The sequence below is a fragment of the Rhinolophus sinicus genome, linkage group LG06 (assembly GCF_036562045.2).
Source record: "Rhinolophus sinicus isolate RSC01 linkage group LG06, ASM3656204v1, whole genome shotgun sequence".
NCBI lineage: Eukaryota > Metazoa > Chordata > Mammalia > Chiroptera > Rhinolophidae > Rhinolophus > Rhinolophus sinicus.
In genome coordinates this window covers 161,466,855-161,481,831 of record NC_133756.1, presented here as the reverse complement: position 1 = coordinate 161,481,831, position 14,977 = coordinate 161,466,855, and the positions used below count along the sequence as shown (strand labels likewise).

The window sequence follows — 14,977 nt, the reverse complement described above, 5'->3', positions numbered from 1 at the left end:
GAGCAGCCCACGACCCAGAACAGCAGTGAATAACTTTGCCACCAGTTGAACTGAGCCAGACCCTACTCCCTGCCCCATTTCTGCTTGCCTAAGATAAAGGAAACAATTATAAAGTAGTAGTAATCTGCGGCCTCACAACTGCAGTATTTCACAACTGCATAGAAAGTTAATTGCTGCATTTTTCAAGGCTGGATTTTCTACTTGGATTGAAAACAGTGACCCAGATGATTACATTTCTCTATGATGTGGGGACTGGGGACGGGGCGAGGGGCAGCCTGCCTTTCCCCCAGCCTTGTTCTGGCACCTAGTGCCTCAGCCACACCAAGCTATACACAGCTAGTGAACACACAAAGCTAGGTGGCAGCCCCGTGACACCCTCCCTCTTCCTGGAATGCCTCCCCTCCCCCCACCTGTCAGTCTCCTCATCTTTCAGCCGCATCTGTGATGCTTTTCCTGGTACCTGACTCCCCCTTCTCCTACCACTAGCTTAGACCTGACAATTGCTGCTTAGGCTTTCACCCTCCCTGCTTATTGCTTTATGATAGTACCCACAATTCATTTCACTTCTTTTTTTTAAATAACATTATGTTAGTTTCAGGTACTCATATACAACATACTGACTTGATATTTGTATATATTGCAGAATGATCGCCACCGGAAGTCTAGTTAACATCACCATATGTGGTTTCAATTTTATTTTCTCGTGATGAGAACTTTAAGATCTACTCTCTTAGCAACTTTCAAATATACAGTACAGCATTGTTACCCAGTCACCATGCTGTACATTTCATTTTGCATCTTGTTTGTATGTCCAGTGAGTACCATACCTCAGTCACTCTGTGTCTGCACAGCTGATAGTGACCCAGGCAGGCCCCGTGGGCTAGACAGAACGCATGGCATTGCTGGTGCTGTGATGATATTTTTGGTCCAGTCCAGTGACAGTCTGTGAAAGGCCCTCTACATGCAGCACTGAGTAAGACGTGGGCCAGCTCTCAGGTACCTTCTAACCTGGAGGAGGAGTAGAGGCACTTGTTCTAAAGGGTACTGTCCTTCTGCCTGATCTCCATGTGCTAGAGGTGGCTGGGGCCCATGAGAAGTGTCCCAGGAAGAGTGGCATCAGTGCCACTTGAGGTTGTCCCAGTCCCCTCTGGTCCTATGGAGGCCCAAGCAAAGACCTATGTCTTCTCTCAGAACACAGGACTCTGTGCTTTCTGGCACTCTTTCCACTCAAAGCTAGGAGCTGGGCTTCCTGGTTCTTGTCCCAGATACTGGGTACCATGGAGAGACAGGTACCAGATTGCACAGCACCTCTGGGTGGCAAGGGGTTGTCCTGGAGAAGGTTACGGGGAAAGGCGTGTATGTGCCCCACCATCTAACTGAACCTGTTGGACCATCAGTCTCTCTCCTTACCCTCAGTCGTCTTTCGTTACGTTCTTCAATGTTGGGAGATTAACAAACATTGGAGAAACCATAGAATATTATATATTTCTCCTTCCTATCTGCCCACCTCTCTCGTGAAGAAGGTTCTACTTTTATGAGAAAAATTGGGAACAATTGGTCATAGAAACTGGTTATTCGTAATAATCAGATCTGAAACCTCACAAACACTCCTGCAAGGTGTGTGTTGTTAATCCCCATTTTACAAATGATAAAATTGAGACTTGGAGGTTAAATGACTTGCCCAAGGTCACACATAGCAGAGCTAAGACCAAGTCCAGCTCTGTCTTACTCCAAAGCCCTGTTCTCATGCCCACCTCATCGTCCATGAGAAGCAAGTATCACCCACCTCTGTAATCCAAGTATCGCCAGCATCCAGAGCACCTGGTGAAAGGGTTCCCATCCTTCCTGATCTCGACCAGCTCCTACCCAGGGTTACTCCCCCCAGAGCTTGTACCTTTTCCCAAGAAGGCTCAGATTTTCCTTCTTAGATCCAGACTGGGGTGACTCATTTCCTGCACTCGTGTCCTGAGGGTTTCACCTCCCCTCTATCAGTGGAGATTAATGTCCCTACCCTGGCTTCTTCTCAGGGGGTAGGAAGTGAGGTCAAGTATCTGAAAGCGTTTGAAAATGCAGACTGAACTCTCCTGCTGCAGACATGTCCTGCAGTCCGTTCTTCCTCCTGTCTTTGCTCCTGTGTGAGGCTGAGGCCCACTGCTGAGTGTTCCCTCCAGGTCACCCATCCAGCAGATCACCAAGCACATGGCCAGTCTCAAGGCGGACGTGGGAGTCAGTAGCACCTCTCTGCCTCCAGTCGGGGAGCGGGGAGCGAGCACCAGTGCCCGTCCCCACGCCGGGGAGGACGAGGTGGCCCCAGCTCGTGCAGCCCCGCAGGCAGCAGGCAGTTTCTCCTGGCAGTTCCCCTCAGCACTGCAGCCGTCTCCCATGGGAGCGTCACTCTGGCCGCCCCTGCCAGGATCCCCAGCGGCCTGCCTTTGCCAGGGCTTATTAGAGATTGGCACCCTTCTTTGGTGGGCTGGCAGGGAAGCAGAAAGCTGCTTTTGTCTGCTCTGGAGAAAGACGGAGAAGAGGGAATCACAAGCACCTGTGCTGGGTGGCCTCCTGGGTCCGGGAGCAGTGACACGTCCCCCCACACCGAGCTGGCTGGTGCTTTCAGGCCTCCGCCTGGCGGAGGTCCTCTGCCCACACCGGGTGCCCGCATTTCATTGGCAGTTCAGTCCACCGACTTCTCCGGATGCCTCCCGCCCCATCGGGTGGCGAGCGCCCTGAACTAGGGAGGCCGTCGGGTTCAGGAGGCTACGTGAGGATAGAACAGTGAGCTGCTGACTGGGCTTCTTCCAAGAACTCTTGTCAGGGCTCAGCCTGGCTTGTGCTTCGTTTTGGCTACAGTGGGGTGGTGCCCTGTGGGTGGGAAGTCGAGTCCTGTTCTTGACTGGGATCTATTCCTTTGGGATAACGCCACATTAAATGAACTTACCTGGGTGGGTTTAATCGTATATTCAAGCCTTTAAAAACCTTGCTAACCAAATCGTGCCAGGCCAATGGCTCACAAGAGCCACTGAGTAACGTGCCCTAGAGAGGGATCCAGCCTCCTGGCCCCAAGGGGAGAAAGGACCGTGATGTCATCTTCCCTGGGGCACACACTGAGGCAGAGCAAGGTCTCCGGAGGAGGAACAGGAGGAGGAAATCATTAGACTCATTTCCTTCTTTTCCTGGTGAATCCTCTGCTCCTTTTCTTGGGCCAGAAGCTCTCTCTCCTGGCCAGCTCTCCATGCCTGGCCCTGTAAAACTTTCTTCCTTCCTTCCTTTGTAAAACTCATACCACTGCCCTCTGATCGTCCCACCAGAACCGATAGGCAGTGGCTTTTGTCCCCTCCCAGCTCACCCCTGACCTGGTTTTGTTTTTATTTCTTCCCTGAAACAGTCTGTTCAAGGTCTCCCCCTGAGCCAGAGATTGGCTCACAGAAGCCTCCCTGTCCTCTGAGCTGTAGGGGAGAGGGGGGAGAGGGCAGTTCTGGGAAGTCTGATGGAGGCTTAACCTAGAACTTCAGTTATAAGCAGGCAGCGGGCCCAGGTTGGGGTGATCCAGCACCAGGAATAGCGTGGCCTCCCTGGGGCTCTGCAGACCAGCTGCCCCAGTAAGAAGCACCTTTCAGAGGCCCTTAGGCACACAGTCCTGGTGGTGGGGGGGGGGGTGCATACACGGTGCCAGTTTCTCTTCCCTCCTGAACTTGGCAGCCTTCTAGTATTTGGGAAAGGAGAGGGCAGAGGGATTCTGGGATGGGTGGGCCAGATCATCGCTCATGGGCCTGTGGGGACAGTTCTGGTCAGGGACGGGCAAGACAAAAGGAGCCTAAGGTGGGCAAACACTACTGGATAATGAAAATGGGTTTTGCCTGAGACCTTCGGGCCAGAGGAAGATGGGCCGTGGGTCCCAGAGCTCTGGGTCCCAGAATGCCTTTGTGTGGTGGTGACAGCCCCTTGATTGGGGTCATTATGACAATGGCAAAGCTGCCAGGGATCAGGGGAAGGACCTGCTCTGCGTACAGTCCCAGGCCGGGGGCTCCGGAGCCCCCACATGCTGGGCTTCAGCTCCTTGGCCAAGCTGGGCCTTGATGAAATGCTCTGCAGCTGCAGCACTGCAAGGCCTGGCTCTCCTTTAGGAGTCTGGGAAATTGAAGGGCCAAGACGAGCTCTCCCCAAGGTGAGTCTGTGGTTATATCCTACACAGCAGCGAAGGCAGAGCAAGTAACTACCCACCTCGGGGAGACCAGATTTCTGGCTTTTGCACAGGATTCACTGCTTGGATCTAAAAGGGAGACAACTTCTCCCACTCGCTTAGTAGAAGAAAACCTTTCTCTCGGTTCAGAGGGAGGAGAAAGTGATAAGGGCCTGAATGGCTTCTGGTCCTTATCTTCAGCTGCAAACACTCTAGCTTCTCCTCCAAGTCATGGGATAGGAATTCAAGGGGAAAGAAGAAACTGGCTCTGTGTGTGCGTGTGTGTGTGTGTGTGTGTGTGTGTGTGTGTGGTTTGAGGGACGTACATTTTCCTCTGCTTTGTCCCAAACGTCCTGAGATTAGAAGCTGGTAACGAATGGGCCTTATCTCCCAAGTGTTCTGGACCAGGGCTGGAGGGGTGTGGCTCCTGTAACTTTGTTCTCTGTCACATGGCTAAGGGACACCTGCCATCAGGGACACCTGAGGTACGGGGACAATCAGCACGTACTGATCTGGATGGATCGGGAATGATCTTGTTTGTGCACTTGGTCTCCTCATGACAAGGATGGAGTATCAGTTGCGTGAGGGCAGGGCCCTCTTCTGCCTCGTTCAGCTGCCTCTGCAGTGGCCTCACAGTACCTGGCGTGTCGCAAAGGCTCAGTCAGTATTGAAGGAATGAATGAATGCATGCATGCTTTTTCTTTGCTTGTCATGTCACTAAACCTCTCCAGTTTCATCTTCTGTTGGTTCCGTACCAGACTTGTCACGTGATCAGCATCTCCTCGGTGCCGCCTGAATCTGACCCTGACCCTAAACTAGTCAGGCTAGACCAGCCTTGCAGGGGGAGGATGGTGGGCCCCTGCTGTTCCATTTCACGTCTGTCCACTCCCTGGGCGGGTGCCACGCCGGGGCCTCTGGAGTGGATCCTTCCTCTGAGCCCAGGTCAAGTCCCCTCCTCCGCGATGCTTTACTCAGCTCTCCTCACCTGCCGACCCTTCCCCATCTCCCATTTCTCTCAAAGCATTTCCTTTGCATATACTAGATATTTAGTATTCCTTACATTTTGAGTGTGCCAATCTTGTCTGCTCGCCAAAGAAAAAGTTTCTTGAAGGCAAGGGCCATGTTTTATATTATGCTCTGTCCCTCCAGCGTGTGTTATGGGCACTAGGTGCTCAATAAACACGTGATGGCTCCGATTGTATGAAATCTGATCACAATCTTTTGAGTGTGTATTGTGGTTTACAGTTTATGAAACTGAAGGGACAGCCTGAAATTTCCCATAGGACAGCTTGCTTAATTGTCGGCCCTCTGTGCTGGAGGATAAAGCTATTTTATAGATGGGCTAACCGGTTTGTAACTGTTTTTTAACTCATAGCACTTCTAACACCAAATTTGTGGGTGTTTTCCTCACACCAGCCAGTTCTCCAGTTGTCTGCGGACACCAACTGGGTGTCCTACAGCTCAGCTCGGCCCTGACACTAACTATCTGGGGTCAGTGCAGACCCCGCAGGTGAAGGGCTCAGCCCCACAGACTGCCCCCACTCCAGATGCCAATGGGAAGTCCAGGCCTCCGGGACTTCCGACCGACCGGCCGTAAATTGGAGGTTCCCCTGAGCCCCGCCCAGTTTAGATGATTAGCTAGAACTGCTCGGAGAACCCAGAAAAGTGCTTTACTTGCTATTACAGTTTATTATAAAGGATGCCGATGCACAGCCAGATGAAGAGGGACAGAGGGCGAGGTCTGGACGCGTCCTGAGTGAGGAGTTTCTGTCCCCATGGGGTTGGCGTGCCACCCTCCCAGCACAGGGATGCATTCACCAACCCAGAGGCTCTCTAACGCAGTCCTTCGGAATTTTATGGCGTTTCCATTGTGTAGGCAAAATTGATTAAATCTTTGGCTGTGGTGATTAATCTCTAGCCCTGCCACCCTCCACTCCCCAAAGGTGGGGGTTGAGAGTGCCAGTCCTCCATCACAAGGTTTGTTCCTCTGTCAGCCAGCCCCCACCCTGCATCTGTGGGCCCACCAGGAGTCACCTCATTAGTACCAAGTCAGGTGTGGTTGAAAGGGGCTTATTATGAAGAACAAAAGACACCCCCGGCTCCTCTACCTCCCAGGAGATTACAAGGGTTTTAGGCGCTCTGTGCCAGGAACCTGGGACAAAGGCCAAATTGCATATTTCTTATATATCACAGTGTCACACAGGTGCAGAGAAGTAGTGATCCCCAAGGTCATACGACCAGATGGTGGCAGGCCAGAATGTGAACCTGAGATTTCTGACTCTAGGGCTTTGCCCTTTCCGTGGTATCACAGTGGCCTGGGTTCCACGGCAGCAGATGGGGCCCATGGCCCCACCTCTGCTTCATCAAGGCTTCTGCTGCCCTCTGTGGGGGGAGGATCCTGCTGGACCTCACCTGACCAGCACCCCACCATCCCCTGCCCCCTGCTTTCCCCTTTATCCTTCCAAAGCTCCAGCTCCTGGGGTGTTGACATAGGACAACAGCTGCTTGAAAAAGCACTGAGGGTGGGGAGTGTGGAGGAGCTCAGGAAGTGGTGCTGGGGGTGGGGGGCAGCAGGGGGGCCTGGAAAGCCCCATTTTCCTTATCTGTGAAATGAAGAGAATCCTGCCCTTCCTATGGGTCAAGGTTGCTGCTAGTAGCTAATGAGAATGTCTATTAAAGTACCTGATGAGTTGCAGAGAGCCGTAAGAATATCGTTAAATATAATTATAGTATGCAAGTTACAGCTCAGTGAAACTGTCGTTTGGAATAATACCTGCCTCCCAAGTATTGGGGGGATGACCTGGGTGGTGCCTGTCCAGGGCCTGGCACTTGACAGACACTTACAGCTATTATTAGTCATTGTTTTTATAACTATTTATTATAAGACATGACCTCTTCCTTCAGACGGGGGCGGGGCGGTGGCACTGGGAAGGTGTCCTGGCTTAGGTACCCGTGGGGCTGGGACTGAGAAGATAGGAAAGGCAGTGTGTCACCTGGGGCTTTCATGATTCATTTCCACCTCGCTCCAAACCCAGTTTTCCGTAAGGTCTGAAGTTCTCAGCTGGGGTGCTCCTTCTTCCCTGGGGAATTTTCAGCCACCTGACTTCTCACCACTGAGAAACTCTTACATTCAAATGAGCACTCCTCCTGCTCCTGGTGAGCAGAAAAGTGAGTCTGGGCAGGTCAGAACCTGCTCAGTAGGTGACAGGCCGTTGTCAGAGGGTCCTGGCAGGCCACCCTGCTCCTCTCCCTGCCTGGGCAAAGGTCACAGTGAGTCTGTGAACCTCTGATCATTCCTGCAGAATTCTGAAACCACCCAGGGGCAGTTTCTGCTCCCCTCAGCTGGGGACTCGGCGGGCTCCCACCGCCAATGGGCAGCATGACTGTGACGAGGAAGGGCTGACAGGACAAGGGACAGACAGGCGGACAAGGGACAGACAGGCGTGGATGTGACTGTGACCCAGCTGGAAGGGGAGGAGGCCCTGCAGGTGATCAAAGGCCTGGGAGTGGCCGGGGCCAGCTTCATGGTTGCTGATGGTTGCAAGGAGTCGTCCTCTGAGGTTGGCAGGCAGGGAAGAGGGTGTTAACTGCGTAGTAACCTAGACCTGCCAACAGACCTGAAATCTACCCACAGGCGGTTCCTGGGAAGCAGGACGGTGTCTGAGGCCCAGCGCAGCACCGTGGCCCACCAGACAGAATAGAGTACCTTTCAGCTTTGAGACTGTGGCTGAGCTATTTATCCTGCGTTTCTGTTTCCTTCCTGACAAAGCCACGGCCACCACACGTGCCTTACAAAGTTCCTGATGCTTAGGTGGGATAATGACAAGCACTTTATGCGCTGGCTGGCACGCAGGGACAAGCCCCCACAAACGGTGTCAGTGGTCTGGACACGTTGCCGTGTGGCTATGGTCATGAGGATGAAAACCAGCGTTAGTGGATGCCCAGGACCCCATCTCTGGCCCAGGTTGAGTGCCCGATTCCCAAAGCAGAGGGTGAAAGGTCAGATCAAGGAGATACAAAGGTACGTTTTCAAGGGGTCAAGGATAGGGAGGGGAAGCAACAGCACCCATAGGCAAGGTCACGTCCTGTCTGGGTTGCTGTTTACTTTCTTCCTTCCAGAAACTGAAGCTCTTTGCCACTGAATTCCCTCCCCATCTCCTCGGCTCATGGACTCGGCATTTCAGTGATCGGTTTACCTAGAGAACCAAGTTTTCACATGGAGCGAGTCCCCACAGTGCCTTCCTCTGTGTGTGTCTAGCAGAGCAGCAGTAAAGGCCGGCCAGGAATACTGAAGGTCACACATCAATTCTGAAAAACTGAAGCAGCCCACGTTAAGCCAGGCACCCAACAAGGGCAGCTGAGGCACCCAGGGAGGAGCAAGTGTGGGAAGCCATTACTACCACTAGGCTTGAAGGGGTTGAGCGAGGAAATAGTGTTTACTCCAGACTCCAGAGAGTTGACAGTATGGAGGCAGGGACTGTCATAGTGGCAGGACGCAACCCCAGCCAGAACTGTGGCACCAGAGCCGGTAGAGTGTGGGGAAGATATATCCCACGTTCTGTCTCTCTCCCCGCACTCCTGTCTCCCATCCGTGCCTCCCATTGGCTGAACCTTGGGAAGCCAGCCAGCAAGAGAGCACAGGTGCCTCTGTCCACAGAGGGAACCTTCCCTGGACTCGAAGTGGAAATGGGGGATGTACGGAGGCGAGCAGAGAGGAACCAGCCAGGAATCCTGTCATCAAGGCTCAACCCTGGTGGGAATGTTGACTCAGCAGGTGTGACACGTCATCGGGGTTCAAGAGCCATCGGGGTATGAGAGCCGGGGCCTTCTAAGGGTCAGGACAGCTGCTGCTTTGGGGGGAGGGTCTACTTCCAAATTGAAATTAGTCACCAGTTTCAAATTTGGTTGTCTCGGGCAATTAGGAAAGATTATGAAGAGAAAGGCACACAGAGTGAAAAGGAAGAAGGAAAAGTCTCTATTTGTAGCTGACGTGATGTGTAGGGAAACCTAAGGAATCTACTAAAAATCTATTAGAACTAATAAATGAATTTAACAAAGTTGCAGGACACAAGATCAATATACAAAAATCAGTTGTATTTCTGTGCTGTAGTAGTGAGCAAACTGACAATGAAGAAAACGATTGCATTTACAACGGCATCAAAAAGAATAAAATACTTAGGAATAAATTTAGCAAAGAAAGTGTAAAAGGTATGCTCTGACAACTATAAAACATCATTGTAAAAAATTAATGAAGACCTGACTAAGTGGACTCCCAATGTTTGTGAATCAGAGGACATAATATTGTTAAAATGGCAATACTCCCCAAATTGTTCTACAGATTCAAAGCAATCCCTAACACAATCCCAGCTGCCTTCAGCTGCAGAAATTGACAAGATGATTCTGAAATTTACATGGAAATGCAAGGGTACCAGAACAGCCAAAAGAATCTTGAAAAAGGAACACAGTTGGAGGACTCACACTTCCCGATATCAGAACTTAATGCAAAGCTAGGTAATCGGGACAGCAGGGTACTGTCGTAGAGACCTGTCAGTGGACCAGAACTGAGAGTCTAGAAGAAACCCTCACATTCGCAGTCAATTGATTCTTGACAAGGGTGCCGAGACAGTTTCATGGGGGAAAACAATAGCCTTTTCAACAAAGGGTGCCCGAACAACTGGGTGTCCACATGCAAAAGAATGAAGTTGGGTACCAGAGCAGCTACGGCCACATCTGGATCCAACGCCCCGCGCCACAGACACCCATTCACCTGCCGTGAACCCCCAGTTCCTTTTGGTTCTAAATCCAATACGGCAACTCTCAGGGATCAGCTGGTTGTGAATGTTCTTAGGAAAGAACAAAGCCCCAGAATAAGATTACAGTCTTGGGGTTGGTGCTGTTGGCATGGCCTGTGCCATCAGTGTCTTAATGAAGGACGTGGCAGATGAACTTGCTGCTGTGGATGTCATGGAAGACAAATTGAAGGGAGAGATGATGGATCTCCAACATGGCAGCTTTTCCTTAGAACTCCAAAGGTCTCTGGCAAGGATTAGAATGTGACTGCAAACTCCCCGAGCTGGTTATTATCACAGATGGCAACAAGAGGGAGAGAGCCATCTTAATTTGGGCCAGTGTGATGTAAATGTCTTTGCATTCATCATTCCTAATGTCGTAACATGCAGCCCCAACTGCAAATTGCTTCTTGTTTCCACTCCAGTGGATATCTTGACCTATGTGGCTTGGAAGATAACCGCTTTCCCAAAAACTGGGTTATTGGAAGTGGTTGCAATATGGATTGAGCCTGGGAAAGGCTGGGAGTTCACCTATGCAGCTGTGAGGAGGGGTCCTTGGGGAGCATGCAGACTGGTGTGCCTGTGTGGAGTGGAGTGAATGTTGCTGGTGTCTCCCTGAAGAGTCTGCACCCTGATTTAGGCACTGATGCTGGTAAGGAACAGTGGGAAAATGGTCACAGACAGTGCTTATGAGGTGATCAAACTGAAAGTCTACACATCCTGGGCCATTGGACTGTCTGCGGCAGATTAGGCAGAAAGTATGATGAAGCATCTTAGGCAGGTGCATCCAATTTCCACCATGATTAAGGGTCTCTGTGGAATGAAAGATGACGTCTTCCTTAGCATTCCTTGCACCTTGAGACAGAATGGAATCTCAGATGTTGTGAAGGTGAATGACACCTGAGGAAGAGGCCCATTTGAAGAAGAGCACAGGTACACTTTGGGGGATCCAAAAAGAGCTGCAGTTGGAAAGTCTTCTAATGTCGTACCACTTCACTGTCTAGGGTCCAACAGGATTTTAGTTGGAGGTTGTGTATATTGTCTGTTCATCTGACTTGTGACTAAAGTAGTACTCTTCAGGTAGCCTCGGAAAACACCAGTTTCCTAAAGTTAGAAATAGGAATGGTTCATAAAACCCTGCAGTTATATCCTGGTGCAGGATGGTGCTTATCTCGTCCTAAACTGGTTAGTGTGGACTAGTTCCACCCCCACAGAGGCACCACCGCTGCCAGTGTTGCACACGCTACAGCTGCCCTTCAAACTAGCTGTGCGTTTACTGCGCGTTACGTAACTTCTGGTTCCTTTACTCTCCGTGCCTAATCCAGCTTTTTTTTCTCAGTCTCACATTCCAGGATCCAATGTCTAAATGCAAAATTGCATGTCTTGTGCATAACTATTCTAAAGGATCTTATTTTATGTACTATATGTATCAGAGTATATTGGAATATAATGTAAAAAGAAAAGTACATATCAATAATGCAGCCAACTATCCAAGTGTCATGCCAACTAAAACACCAAATAAACCTTAAAGAGGGAAAAAAAAAAAAGGGAAGTTGGATCCAACCTCTCATCACAGGTAAAAATCAAAATGGATCAAAGACTTGAACTTAAGAGCTAAAACTAAAACTTTCAGAAGAAAACATAGTCATAAATCTTTGTGATGTTGGTTAGGCAGGTGGTTTCTTAAATACAACAGCAAAAAACACAAGCAATAAAATTAAATAGATAAATTGGACTTCATCAACACGAAAAACTTTTGTGCAGCAATGGAAAGTGAAAAGGCAACCCAAAGAATGGGAGAAAAATTTTGCAGATCATATATTTGATAGGGAACTTGTATCTAGAATATGGAAAGAACACTTACAAGTCAACAATCAAAAGACGGGCAATCCAATCTGGGGTCTGAACAGACATTTCTCCAAAGAAGATATAGATGGTCAGTAGGCACATGAAAACATGCTCAATGTCATTAGCCATCAGGGAATTAGAAATCAAAACTACAGGGAGATCCCTCTCTATACTCACTAGGATGGCCAAGCACAGTGTTGGGGAGTGGGACCCAGACTTGAAGACCCAATAAAAATGCTTAACTTAAAGTGTTGTCTAGGATGCGGAGGAATTGGAACCCTCACACACAACTGGGGGACATATAGTGAAGCAGCTGCTTTGGCAAACAGTCTGGCCGTTCCTCAGACAGTTAAACAGAGTTATATGATCCAGCAATTCCACTCCTAAGAAAATACACAAGAAAAATGAAAACACATGTCCACCCAAAGATGTGTACACAAGTGTTCATAGCAGCGTTGCTCAGAATAGCCAAAAAGGAGTGTCGGTGTAAGAAGCGTCCAAACCTGTAGAGAACATTTTTATAAGAGTTTATTGAGCCAAACGGACGACTTGTTGCCAGGGAGCAAGATCTCAAGTGCTCCTGAGAATCAAATTTGCAGCTGCTTTTGTGCATTTGACATTAAGGAGGGGAGGTAAGGAAGATTGGGGAAAGCAAGGTGGGAATAGGATTACGGGACAGTTAATAAGATTGTGCGCTCTCTTGAGGGTGAATACCCCCTTTGATGGGTATCACCTCAGGTTTTTCCAGTGTGTGTTAACCTGGATGCACAACAGAAACAAGGGACGGGCAGCTTAAGGCCGAGATAAACCTTTCACAAGGAAGTTGTGTGCCTGGGGCGCGACTACCCAGGGACCTGCCCAGGTAGGAATGTATGACCAGATCACCCCTTAGGTCACTTTCCATAGAAGCCCTTTTTTGTCCACATTGCCTAGGGCTGAGGGAGTTGGGGGTGGGGGGTGGGAGGGCTGCTGGCTAAGAGGGATGGGTGTGCTCTGTGATTGATTGTGGTGATGGTTGCACAACTCTGGGTAAACTGAAAGCCATTGAGTTGTACTTTAAATGTGTGAACTGGATGGTATGTGATTGTGTCTCAGTGAAGCTGTTTAAAAAAATCACAAACACCTGGCCCCCAGGGGCAGTAACCCAGTGAGCTAAACGACTACCTTAAGGAGAAACCCGCCCTGATTCCCTGGCTGGACAGAGGTCTGCTTGCCACTGAGCCCCCTAAGCCTCTATTTCTGGGGCTCAGAGCATGGGAAGAGCCCAGCTCAGGGAGAAAAATGTCATTCCAACCCAGTCGTATTATGGTTCCTTTAAACATTTCCGGAGCCCTCCTGCAAACCAGGCACCGAGCCGGGTACCCGTGTGGAAAACAAGGACCCTGGAGTTGGACGGGCTTGGTGATTCTCGAGTTGGCTGCTCCTTGTGGGTCCTCCTGAGCCTTAGTTTTCTCATCAGTAAAGTGAGGGTTGATCCCCGTGGGACTGTGGTGAGAAGTGAGCGAACTGGAAGGTGCCTGGAATATAGCAGGCAGTGCTCCTGGAGCAAGTTCAAAGATGAGCTCAATCTGCCCCCAAAGAGCTCCAGGTCCAGCCTTCACCCAGCACTCACTAACCAGGGTGCCCTGAGAAGCCAGCAGGAAGAGGACACCCAAGGCCTGGCTGGCTCTGGGGCTCGTGTGGGGAACCAGAGACGGCTTCCTGATGGAGGGGCTTTGAAGCCGGGCAGGATCCCCTTTTCATGTATTGTGTGTTATTCGTTTTTTGAATAATCCAGTACATGATACAAATTCAAAAGGGTAGACATTGAAAGATAAACCTTTTCCACACGTCTCTTCCCCAAGACAGCCACTGGGACCTCATGGAATCTCATTTTAGAAATATTCTATGCATCGGAGCGTCCTCCCAGTGGGGCGGATTTTGACATCTTGCACCTGGTGACCCATGGGGACCAGGAGGCTCCTGCTAAGAAGTGGGTTGAAGGAGTACGCCCTGCCCCCCCCTCAGGTGTCATTCATGCTGCTTTCCTGTCAGGCTGTCACGTCCAGCCAGAGACATTTCCACTCTGGGTCCCCTCAATAGGAGTGCTGGTCCCATTTTCCTTCAGGTCGCCTGAGCAAAGTGTGCCCACGAAGTGGTTCTTGGGAGCCCCTTGCCTCACCCTGTGCCCTCTCTCCTGGGATCCCCTCTGCCTTCCCCAGGCTGCAGCTCCTGTTGTCTTTCTGGCCACTTTGCGGCCTTGTTTTGGTGGAACTCGACCACAGCGAGGTCAGTTGTTGCTGCCTTGTCTTTATTTTACCTTCATACATAATTGATAGTTTGGCTGCATAGAGAGTTTGAGGTTGGAAATAATTTTTTCCTTACCATTTTGAAAGATTGCTTTGTGCTTTTCTAGCTTCCCAAGCTGCTGTTGAGGAATCTGAAACCCTGACTTCTGATTCTTCGTGTGCCCCCCCGGGTCTCCTTTCTGAAGTTTCAGCACATGCCTGGCGTGGGTCTGCCTTCATTCGTCTCGCCGGCTCAGTGCGGCTTTCCACGTGGAAACATGTCCTCCTGGCCTGGGATATTCCCGAATGATTTCATTTCTTCCTCTTTGTTTTTCCCAGTTCTCTCTTTCTGAGACTCCTCTTATCTCTTGGGTCTCTTGGACCGGCCCTGTAATGCTCTTCCCTTTCCTTGCCTGTTTTCCTTTCGTTTCAGTTTCTAGGAGATTTCCTTTATTTTTCAACCCATCTATTGATTTTTGTTTGTTTGTTTGCTTCTCCTGTTATATATTTAATTTCCAAGAGACTTTTTTACTCTCCAAATGGTTCTTTAAAAATATATGTGTACCATCCTGTTGTTTCATTGATGGACGCTTTCCTTATTTCTCTGAGGATAAATGCCTTGTTTAAGTTTTCTGCTCCTTGCATAAGCTGTTTTCTCCAGATTGCTCTTTTCTGCTGTTTTCCGTTGGTCTCTATCTTTGAAGGAATCTTTCCTGGGCTGCAGGGTTACTAGTCCGGGCTAAAAGCTGCCTGGGAGTCAGGTTTCTGAGTGTCACAGCCGGTGATGTGCGTGCTATTTCTTGGGACATGTCAATGTCAATACCCTGAGGTCTTCCCTCTGGGGCTGGGCCCGGCCTGGGAGGAGGGGAAGGGCTGGCTGTGGTGTTCTGGGAGCT

General features: G+C 50.1%; 1 protein-coding gene and 1 pseudogene across 9 annotated transcripts in view; both read left to right on the top strand.

The window, feature by feature from the left end:
• PC (pyruvate carboxylase) overlaps positions 1 to 14,977 on the top strand; it is a 91,971-nt gene that overhangs the window by 36,273 nt on the left and 40,721 nt on the right. The window lies entirely within an intron of this gene.
• LOC109450371 (L-lactate dehydrogenase A chain) lies at positions 10,050 to 11,485 on the top strand (annotated as a pseudogene).